This window comes from Macrobrachium nipponense, chromosome 32 (genome assembly GCF_015104395.2).
Source record: "Macrobrachium nipponense isolate FS-2020 chromosome 32, ASM1510439v2, whole genome shotgun sequence".
Classification (NCBI taxonomy): Eukaryota; Metazoa; Arthropoda; class Malacostraca; order Decapoda; family Palaemonidae; genus Macrobrachium; species Macrobrachium nipponense.
This window is the reverse complement of record NC_061094.1, coordinates 6957752-6970251: the sequence shown is the minus strand read 5'-3', so window position 1 is coordinate 6970251 and position 12500 is coordinate 6957752. Positions and strand designations below refer to the sequence as shown.

General features: G+C 37.6%; 1 protein-coding gene across 1 annotated transcript in view; it reads left to right on the top strand.

The window, feature by feature from the left end:
• LOC135207198 (protein limb expression 1 homolog) overlaps window positions 1-12500 on the top strand; it is a 242803-nt gene that overhangs the window by 4422 nt on the left and 225881 nt on the right. The window lies entirely within an intron of this gene.

Genomic DNA, 12500 nt, shown 5'->3' with positions numbered 1-12500 from the left:
TTTTTTACTTTTTTTAAATGAAAAAACATCACCAACCCTGGTTTCCATATTTTGCACCCATTGTATATCAACAATGACCCCTTGATACCTCAAGAAGTCCCAGTTGAACATCTCATGCTCTCCAAATAATCTCTTACCATACATTCTTTAATATCCGGCTGTTGAGAATGAAATGTAATGAAACAAAAGTGTTTCCTAATCGGAATATTCAGCGTTGCAGTAGTAATAAAATGTGACAGCCTTCAACGTCGAGTATTGCACAGTTGTTATGAAGCGCCTCAGTGGCGTGATCGGTATGGTCTTGACCTGCCACCTCGGTGGCCGCGAGTTCGATTCTCGGGCATTCCATTGAGGTGTGAGATAGGTGTATTTCTGGTGATAGAAATTCACTCTCGACGTGGTTTGGAAGTCACGTAAAGCCGTTTGTCCCGTTGCTGAATAACCATACTGGTTCCATGCAACGTAAAAACACCAAACAAACAAACATATTTTGTGAGAAGTGACGGAATCATTAAGACTTCGTCGGAATAGTACAAACTCTTTCATTCCTTTGACTGTTCCTCCGTTCATATTCTCTTCCTTCCAGCTTGCCATTCACACTCTCCTAACAATGGTTTCCTGGTGCAACTTTGAGGTTTCCCTCCTGTTACACCTTGCAACCCTTTCTACTCAACATTTCCGTTTCAGCGATGTGTTACCTCATAGGTCCCATTGCTTGGGCCTTTGGCTTAAATTCTAGATTCTATTTTGCAATCAATATAAAATCTAAGCTACTGCCTCTAATCAAATACAATTCCTATTTAAACTCACTTTCCAGTGAGCAAACTTCCTCGTCCTTTCAACATTCTCAAAACTTTGCAACTCCTTGTTCAACTGCAATGTGTCTCCTAAGACTGGAATGAATGACAGCCAAGTGAATTTGCTCGAACTTCCTTCAGCAGTTGGGGATGTCACAGAAATCAGCATAAATCTTGAAGCGATTCCAGGTTTGGTGTAGGTAGTATATCTCCTGGAGACTCCTCCTGCAAAAGTATGTTACAAATATTTCTGGGAGAATAGTTTTTTCACGACTAATCCGGACCAGAACATAACGATTCGATCCTGTATGGGGGTAGTGCCGTCAGTGGACCTCACGCGGTGCGCTGTAGGCATTACTTAAGGTCCTTTGCAGCGTGCCCTCGGCCCCTAGCTGCAACACCTTTCGTTCCTTTTACTGTACCTCCTTTCATATTCTCTTTCTTCATCTTACTTTCCACCCTCTCTTAACACTTGATTCATAGTACAACTGCTTTGAGGTTTTCCTCCTGTTACACCTTTCAAACGTTTTATACTGTCAATTTCCATTTCAGCGCTGAATGACCTCATAGGTTCCAGTGCTTGGCCTTTGGCCTAAATTCTATATTCAACTCAACTTAACTCATAACGATTCGATTCCATTACCAGTTGCCAGGCATCGACGTCACATATCATTTCTTCATACTTTCTGTTGACACTTTTCAACCCCAGGCATATATACCATACTGTTCCAGGAGGTGGTGGACCTGCAAACTGACATGATGGTTATTATCTTGTACCACGAGAAGGTGTCATTTTTTCTTTCTCCTTGATTTTTTCTCCGGAAACTCCAACTGTGTCTTAAGACATCCGCTATTGCAGATGCATTGATGATGAGTGCATTGTGGGAGTTGCGATGATTTGTTCCCTGTGCGTCTGTCGGCACTTCTGCCGATTGAGTTGCATTGAAAATGAAGAGAATGACGCAATCTTTCGCATATTTTCCGCATAAACGCCCATTTGTAGAGACTAGAACTGCACCGGGTTCCTTAGTTGTGATGCCGAGTTTTGCTCCTAACTTCCTCCAAAAAAAAAGCAATACACTAACATTTAAAATACTGAAAGGCATAACAAAAGTAGACAGTAACCTATTTACGAAAACCAGACAAGAAATAATGGATGGAAACTAGAACTGAAGAGATACAACACATCCCATTGTGGGAACTTCTTTACATACAAGATATGTGACACATGAAATAAACTGCCACCAGAAGTTGTAAACAGCAACAGTGTGGAAGAGTTTAAAAGAAAGCTAAATAAAATAATTAGGACAGCAAAACCTGCTCCTACAGGTAAGTGAGCACACGATGGACTAACAAGTCTTTGAGACATCCTAATCTTTGTAACTCCTTGTAACTATCCTTCAGATAGTAAGAGATTGATTGCTTTAATTCGAGCTTCCAATCTAGTATAAGGTATTATTACTATTATTATTATTGTTATTATTATTATTATTATTATTATTATTATTAGAGGCAATATCTTCCTAGAATTACAGCACAAGATGATAAATATAATCTCCAGTAGACGACCCTATTCTTTAGTTTCTCGTATGTAGGCCCTCTGATCACACAGCTGTCCTCATATATCCTCATATCTCTCAAATATTAAATCGTTCGTCAGCACTCAGTTCGAGAAGTGAAACTGATAAGCCAGTTCCAGTTACTAAGCTTATTAAAAAAAAACAGAGCATGCTTTACGGGTTTTCAAACCATCCCATTGTGCTTGCATTCAATTATTCTTAATATTATTATTATTGGAAAAGTAACTCAACATTAGTATGTCTGTTTGATTTTGTTATTTAAATACAAAGCAGAAAGCTTTCGCACGGTCCTCCTTGACGAAAGCTTTCTGCTTTGTATTTTGAATAACAAAATCTAACAGACATACTACTGTGGATTTACTTTTCCATTTTATTGACTCATGTTATTATGAGTTTTCTTTGGATTATTATTATTATGAAGAAGGTGAATCCTATTCATATGGAACAACCCCACCACAGGGAACAACGACTTCAAATTGAAGCTTTCTAAGAGTATTAAGGTCTTCATTCGAAAGAAGCGACAGAAGGTTAAACTGGGAAATACAGAAAGTGGAAATCAGTTATTGGAAAAAACGAGAAATTAACGAGACATCCTCTGGGAGACGTTCCACAGACTGGCGGTGCGAGGAACAAAGGACCTCTGGAACTGAGAAGTTCGACAGCGAGGAGGCACATTTACTGGATATGGGTGACCCAACCTCGTTGCTCTCGGCAGGAAAAGGGGATCAGGGGTCGATTCTCGGGCATTCCATTGAGGGGTCAGAGATGCGTATTTCTGGTGATAGAAGTTCACTTTCGGCGTGGTTCGGAAGTCACGTCAAAGCCGTTGGTCCAGTTGCTGAATAACCATACTGGTTCCATGCAACATAAAGAGTCCAGTCTACCATCACCGGCTAAAATTTATTTTTATTCATTTATTTTTTTTAAATAATGAGTCGTTGAATTTTTGGATATGTGATATGTCGTTGCATTTGGTTGGCTCTGTTCTTTTGGGGATACGGTAATGAGTGTGAATCTCTATTTTTGTCTGACATCAGTAAGGTTAAATGAAAAGCAGTATGAAAGCCTAAATATTCTTAGAAAAATTATCAATAAGTAGATTAAACCGATATTTGGGATACAGTTTTCGAAAGTTACTAGTTATTCTGTTTATATCCATTGTAGGCAGGGTTGGCAATGATTAAATCAAACTGATTTAATCAGGTGATTAAATAATTGATTTTTTTATTTAAGAAAATCATAATTTTTTTCATTTGTTATTCTTTTATTTATTTTTTAATTTGAGGGCAAACAAATTGAAAAATCTGGTTTGGAGGTTAATAAAAACTTAACCATAACTGTGCTTCTTCTATTTATTTTGATAAAAAAAAAATTGAAATTAGATACTTTAGGCCAGAACTGGAAACCTAAAAGATAAATCAATAGTAATTTTGTCATAAAATACATTTTGAGAAAAAAAAAGGATTGAAAAAACATCAAACAAATAAAAAACCAAATAAAAAATCAAATACATAAAATAAATCACTGATTTTCTATTTCTTTTTATTTTTTAAAATAAAAAAATCACCAACCCTGGTTGTAGGTTAGTGGCAGGTTTTCTGTGTCACCAAAATGTAGTACTGAAGTATCAATAAGCAGATTAGAGTAACATTCTTATTTAGCTAAGGAATTTTCACGGCTGTAGGAACCAGAATTTATTCAGTGACATAAGCTAACGGCTTAGTGGTTTTGCGGGTGTGTGTGTGTGTGTTTAATGGTACCCCCTATTTTTCTGTCCTTTTCCCCATGGGATTTTGGGGGAGAGGGGTGGGGCTGGTTTCGTGTATGAGAGCTACGGTCCTTTTGAAGGGATCATCTCTTTACTATCTTCCATCATACGTCCCACCTTCTCCTAACAATTGTTTCAAAGTGCAACTGCGAAGTCCCCAACGGCCCCCCCCAACCCGCCGTGTCACACCTTTCAAACTTTTTACTGTCGATTTCCGTTTCAGCGCTGAATGTGACCTCTTAGGTCTCAGAGCTTGGCCTTTGGCCTAAATTCTATATTCTCTCAGAAGGTGTGATATATAGGTATGTATACTCTGTTTTTTTTTTCATCTGTCCATCCGCCTGTGGTGTTTGCGCATGGTAACACTGCGTCCCGGGCTTTAAATAACATCCTATTTCGAATATTAACGGTGTAATTCGCATACAGTAAATTATTAAAACACTTTTCAGTTGCAAATATAAGCCAAGATATCCTTTTATTTACCTAAAACTTACACATAGCGTAACTATTTAAAGCCCGGGACGCAGTGTTACCATACGCGACCACCACAGGCGGAATGACAGATGGAAAAAAACAGAGTATAGTTATTATAAATCCAGCCCATTTCAATGTCTACTCATCCTCAGATGCGGTTTTTAGAACCTAAGTCTGTCGACATTCAGTTGCAAAGGCCTCGTGATGTTCATCTTCAAGAAGTGTTAGTATACTTTTATTGATATGTTAATTTATTAGTCTCATAATAACTAAACTCTTTCTGTGTTTCTCATTACCTTCTTTTACTTCTTTCGTATCAATACCAGACTCTTTGGAAGCCAGCGCCTCAGTGGCGTGGTCGGCTTGCTGTTGGCCTGCCTCCTCGGTGGCCGCGCGTTCGATTATCGGGCATTCCACTGAGGAGTGAGAGATGTGTATTTCTGGTGATAGAAGTTCACGTAAAGCCGTTGGTCCCGTTGCTGAATAACCACTGGTTCATTGCAACGTCAAAACACCATACAAACAAACAAACAGTACACCTCATGCGGTGCACTGTAGGCGTTACTTTAGGTTCTTTGCAAGCGTCCCTTTGGCTCCCAGTTGCAACCCTTTTCATTCCTTTTACTGTACCTCCGTTCATATTCACTTCCATCTCACTTTCCAGTCTCTCCTGATAATTTTTTCATAGTGCAGCTGAGAAGCTTTCTTTCTGTTGTACCCTGGTAGTTGTGACGCCAGATAACTCGCAGTCAATCATTCAATCTTACTGTTATACCTTTCTGCTGTCAGTTTCCCTTTGACCGTTAAATGGCCTCATAGGTCTCAGCGCTTGGCCTGTGGCCTAAATGTCATATTCTGTTCTGTTAGGATGTATCAATATGTGTTCCACTATGCTGACCGACCAAGTATGGAGCCAGAAAGATGCGATTGTCTGGTAACACTGCTTCAGAAGAGAGAGCATATATATATATATATATATATATATATACATATACATATATATATATATATATATATATATATATATATATATATATATATATATATATATATATATATATATATATATATAAACATCTGGAGGTGCCCGACGGGCATGCCCGCCAGTGTGGACAGGCCGGTTACCATATTATCACCCACTGGCATTTTCCGGTCGGGGGCAAACTCATTCCCAGCGGAAATTCTCAAGAGGTCCTGAGGGAAGGAGGGGGTTAGGGTGGGGTGGGGGAGGGGGGGAGGGGAAGGGCTGGCAGGCAGTGTGGGCTTGTTTCCTTTATCCTTTCATAAACTACTGAAAGTGAACGAAGGTCGCTCGCTCGCTCCCGTGCACCGCTTCAGAGCGCAGGCATTTGCTTGCAAGCAGATAGACGCCTCCATTCTGCTGCTTTGAAGAAAGATATAATGATGGTTTCTGATCTTCTGAGCAGTTCAGGAGTCGGGTGGAGGTCTGAATTACCTGTACCTGGATTCTGCTGTGGTAGCTTCGTCCTTCGTGATGTCTGTAAAATTAAATTGACCGAATGAACATTACATTAACGGGTTTTTCTCTGTCTTCAGTGCTTGAGATTTATGAGTCGCTTCATGTGAATGGCAAGTGCTTTCTCTCTCTCTCTCTCTCTCTCTCTCTCTCTCATACATAAATATATATGTATGTATAAATGTACGTACATGTATACGTAGATGGATAAGTAGAATTATTTTTTTCCATTGTATCAATGTAAAAATTTATGAAACTGCAGATTAGTTGGTAAATGAGATCCGATGTTCATTGTCTTATCTGGGCACACAGTGGATATTGACGCCCATGTGTTGTAAGGAAGGAGGTATAGAGAACGTGGGCTTGGTATCCCGTCAGGACCTCCAGTGGAAAAAAAAAAAAAAAATCTACTACGGGGCGACTTCTATAATACTGAAGTAGGACTGTGAGGCTGCTTTTTAAAGTCTTTACTATGATTCGGTTATGATCAGTGTCCCCTTGCTGTTTACGTGATCATTGTTTTGTCTCGAATACCTTCGATCTGTCAAAATGTAGGGAGAGCGATCTTTATTTTTCTTTTACGACCACGTAGGGGGCTTGTGCCTTCAGTGCACCTCATTCGGTGCAACGTAGGTATCTCAAGGTTCTTTGCAGCGTCCCTTCGGCCGCTAGCTGCAACTACTTTCTTTCCTTTTACTGTACCTCAGTTCACATTCTCTTTCAAACATCTTACTGTCCTTCATAGTGCAACTGCTTTGAGGTTCTCCTCCTGTAACACCTTTCAAACCTATTGTGAGTCACATTAGCGGCATTTGATTTGCTTATCTCCCTGATGTACCTTGTCAACCACTTTTCTGTGCTGTGGTCCCTGGATGGTAGCAGTTAACACGTGAACAAATCATTTAACGGCGCCTGGAAAATAAGTTGCTTGCCAGTTCAACCTTCACTGAATGACTTATTATTAATTTTTATTATTATTATTATTATTATTATTATTATTATTATTCAGAAGATGAACCCTATTTATATGGAACATGTCCTAAAGGGGGGGTGGGGGGTGGGGGGGGGGGGGGGGGGGGGGAGGGGGGCCACTGGCTTGAAATTCAAGTTTGTCCAGAATATGATGGTGTTCATTAGAAAATATATAGTGACAGACGGTTTTTAAAAATGGGGCATAAAGAAAGAGGAGATCATTAGAAAAATAGATAATAAATTTAAATAATGATAATGTTAGAAGTCCTTTATTGTGATGACTCGTTTTTTTTACGCTAACACACCCCAGAACTCCCTACTCTATACCGCAAATCCTTCTTCAATTCAGTCTTGGAGGCCGCGAGTTCGATTCTCGGACACGCCACCGAGGGGTGAGAGATATGTATATCAGGTGATAGAAGTTCATTCTCGACGTGGTTCGGAGTCGCGTATAAAGCCGTTGGTCCTGTTGCTGAATAGCCATACTGGTTCCATGTAACGTAAAAACACCATACAAACAATTCAACTCAGTCTCTATCAGATAGTTTATGTGTGATATCTTTCCTGGCAGATTTGAGAAATGTTGCAGATTGTCTGAGCTACATCTATCGTTGACAGGAAGCCATCTTTTTCTCCATTGTTAGTGTAATTAATGTTTTTTTTTTTCATTATTTTGAGTTATTAGATATCTTATTTGACTTAGTTTGGGGGTATTCATAGATTCAATTACTTATAGGCTTGCCATATATTATATATAAAGATAATTTTATATTATATATATATATATATATATATATATATGCATACATACATATATGTATAACATGTATGTGAGTGTGTTTGTTTGTATATTCTACTGGTCACTTTTTTCAACTAACGAATTCACAATGTGATATATATATATATATCATATATATATATATATATATATATATATATATATATATATATATCATATATAATGTGTGTGTGTGTATTCTATTAGCTATTCATTAAAAGACTAAATCCGGACTTGATATTAATATCCACCCCGAAAGAATAAAGAATCTAGCCCCTCCGTAATTTTGCTGAATGCTGTGATTGAGAAGTTCCTTTCTTGTATTCGATTTTTTTATTTGTTAGGTGATACAAAAGAAGATGAGTTTAGAAATAATTCTGATTTTTTTAAGATGCAGAATTTTGTTCTTGAAATGTTTCACTCACACATACACACACACCACACACACACACACACACACACACACACACACACCTACCTTTGGAGCCCTTATGATTTTTTTGTCATTCGTGGAGGCTCTTTTCTAAGCTGATAATAAATATATATATATATATATATATATATATATATATATATATATATATATATATATATCTATATATATATATATAGACCTAAATAGGCAGTAAACTTGGTATTTATGATGAACAAAAAGTTCCTCGTTGCAATCAAAGTAATTTATTTCTGGTGATAGAAATTCATTTCTCGATATAATGTGGTTCTGATCCCACAATAAGCTGTAGGTCCCGTTGCTAGGTGACTAATTGGTTCCTAGCCACGTCAAAATATCTAATCCTTCGGGCCAGCCCTAGGAGAGCTGTTCATCTGCTCAATGGTCTGGTAAAACTAAGATATACTTATAATGAAGAAATAACAAAAAGTACGTAATTAAGTATGGGTGATTGAGCTGGAGTGATTGCTAGTGATTTAAGACACCCAAGACTATGTAAGGGCAATTTGCTGTTAATTGTCTTGTCTGACACTCTTTAGCTCACTGTGAAAGCAGCGGCCAGTGATTGTGGTCTGTCTGTTAATCCAGATTGTACAGAATTTACAACTCAGTCTGTTAACTGCAGACAAAAGTACATAAATAAATAAATAAATAAAAAAACTGTTACATTACCTAGATTATATATATATATATATATATATATATATATATATATATATATATATATATATATATGTGTGTGTGTGTGTGTGTGTGTATATTCCAGACCTAACGCTTTATTGCCGGTTGTCGGAAAGGAACATCAATTAATAGAGATTTTTAATCTGGGAACAAAACGTTGGTCTTTTTTCTTTATCGTCTGATTCTTTTGTCAAATTGAAGACTTATAATAACCATGTTATAGATAACGTGATTCCAGAATCGGCTCTTAAACGAGTTGATTTACCAGTAGTGTGTGAAAAGACCGTGGGTAACCCTTCTGCTTCTTCTTCTTCTTTTATTTCTTCCTGAATTGGTTATTCCAGTTTTGTCTCACGTCCGCAACAAGGTAAACTCATGCTCATCTTCGCAGTTTCCCCCCCCCCACCCCCCCCCCCCCCCCCCCACACACACACCCTCTTACGTCGAATAGCCCCAAGGCACCAGTGAGTCCCATGGGTTAATGTCCACTTTGTCTGGAATGAAATCCAGTGCAGACCCTTTCGTCCTGGACTCCTGGCCTGTTCATGGCTTTGTCTAACTTCCTCTGGGGAACTCTTGATTTCTTTTTCATTTATTTCTATTTTGACGTCTGTAGCATATTTAGCTATAACTGTACATGTGTGTTTGTGTGTGTGTGTGTGTGTGTGTGTGTACGAAAATGCGTTCATTTATTCACTTTTTGTTTCCCCCCGCTCCCCTTACAAAAGTGTAAATATATATAGCATACTTTGCAAAACCTCAGGGACGATACAATCCTCATGATAAATATCATTACATACTTCCTGCAGTTTATTTTCAGCTAACCCCTCATCCGTGCCAGCATTTTTACTTTTATATATAAAATATATATATTTTTTAAGATTTGACATTTTAGAAAGGTGGTTGACTTTTTTTATTCATTTATTTATTTGTTTAATTATTTTTTTTTGCTAATATTGGACACTCCAGAAGGACGACATGGGCGAGTTCCTTAAAATCCGACATGCAGTGGATTAGGTACCTAGTCGTGAGTCGACTGGTGTTGGTGTCACAGCTTTGGTGTGTAGAGAGAGAGAGAGAGAGAACCAGCAGATTATTTACTATTCTTTTGAAATGTATGTACCATCCAAAGTAAAGGGCCTCTGTGAGGTAAATCTCATCCCTGTTTGCACGGCGTTCCCTTCGGTCCCTAAGCTGCAACACCCCCCCTCCCTCCCTCCCTCCCTCCCTCCTCCCCTTTCATTCCTCTTTTAACTGTACCTCCATTCATATTTCTCTTTCTTCATCTGCACTCTCCACCCTCTTCTGTTTTCCTCCTGACTGACCTCACAGGTCCCAAATTTGTATTGTGTAGATCGGTTGGTCCTCTCGCATGCATCCAGACACTGGCCATTTGGTGGGTGTGTGCTCATGGCCAGAGTGCAAAGAAGGCGAGGGAGAACGTGCTGCTGCTTGCTCTCCTTCTTCTTCTCCTTCTTCTTCTTCTTCTTTTTGTGTTTTTGAAGTGGGAAGGTCTGCTTCTCGGATAAGTATCGGAAGGTGAGTCACTCGGGCAGAGTTGGTTGGGATTTGGTGTCTCGTCTCCAGCCGCCGCCACTTTCCTGTTGTTGTTGTTTTTGTTGTTGCTTTTGATGCTGAGGGGGGGTTCGTGGAGACGCTGGTAATTGAGCAGCATTCAGTTTTCATCATATCGTTCTTCTTCGAATTTGGCTTTTGTCAGCTACTTCCCGTTTTCTTGCATTTCTTCTCGAATGAGTCTTTTGGAAGCAGCTCCCAGATTGGGCCATCTTTATGTGCGTGCGTGTGTTGAAGGACGAGATACCGCAGACTTTGTCTCGCTTGAATTATATACATATATATAATATATATATATATATATATATATATATATATATATATATATATATATATATTTTTGGGACAAACGTGAACCGTTTCCAGTCACATTTGTTGGCTTCAGGGGAAAGAGACTCGATAGTCGCTGCCACATTCGTGTTTTAACTTTGATGACTTTTAGATGAAACCCTGTGCTGGGAACTTTCTTAATGAAGGAAGATCGGCCCATTGACGCAACAGTATTATACCACTTTGATTTATGTATGTATATATATATATATATATATATATATATATATATATATATTATATATATAATATAGTCGAAGAGGTATGTTATTGTCTTGAAAACTAGTGTGTTTGCTAATCTAATCTCTACATAGCCTGTAATGTCAACAGATTCACAGGCGTGTCCTTTACAGGCGTCGAAGTTATTCAAGTCGGAATCTGAACCATGTGCGATCTAATTTTTTTTTTTATTGTAACAAAATTGATCGAATGATTGATTGTAGGAGGTAACCCGTTTGTCTCTACAGGAATCTTCGTCCGGTATTGTCTTGATGCTGATGATGGAAATGTCCAGAATTTGAAAATGTTTTGTAAATAAAAAAAAAAACATAGATATTTATGGAATTAGGAAAAACTCCTTCCATCTGTTTTGCAGTTTTTTTTTTTCTGGTGCATCAGTTTTGTTTATCTCTGTTTTCTGTTTATACACGGAATTGGAGACTGAGTCATTCTTTCATTAATTATTCAAAATAATGGTTTCTAGTCAACTGTAGACATGTGGGCGATTATTATGATTATTTCTTTTTCCATCACGGTCATCCTATATTCGACTGGGTGGTTGCATCCTGCCTCCTTAGGAGTCCATCACTTTTCTCAATATGTGCGCTGTTTCCAGGAGCACACTCTTTTGCATAAGTCCTGGAGCTACTTCGGCATCTATTTTCCCAGATTCTTTTTCAGGGATCTTAGGACCATACCTCTTAGTGTCCCTATGATTATGGATACAATTTCCACTGGCATATCCCATATCGTCCTTATTTCTATTTTCAGCTCTTGATACTTATTGTTATTATTATTTAGAAGAAGACCCTCTTTCTCAAACAAGTCGTATTAAAAGATATTGCTGCATCAGCTGCATTTAACTTGTTAATAGTCTGTTAATAGTCTTCTCTATTTTTTTAATAACTGCCTTTTCTCTGCTATTACAACTGGCGAGTATTACGCCGATATGATTCATCGAGAAGAATAAATTTCAGGGATATTGCTTACAAATTTATTTATTACATTTAATAAATAAATAGATCAAAATATAAGACGATTTTGGGGTTAGTATTCTTTCGGTGTCCAACGTTTCTCAGTTGTAATAGGAGAGAGAAAGAAAGTAATAATTATTATTATTTTATTATTATTATTATTATTATTATTATTATTATTATTATTATTATTATTATTATTATTATTATTATTATTTATTATTTTGGTAGAAGACCCTCTTTTAGGCAAATACTGTTAAAAAGAATGGCAGAATTAAGCGAGTTGATTTTATATATTGATTTTTTCTATTTTGTAAGGAAAATAGAAAAAAACAATATATAAAATCAACTCGCTTAATTCTGCCATTCTTTTTAACAGATATTATTATTATTATTATTATTATTATTATTATTATTATTATTA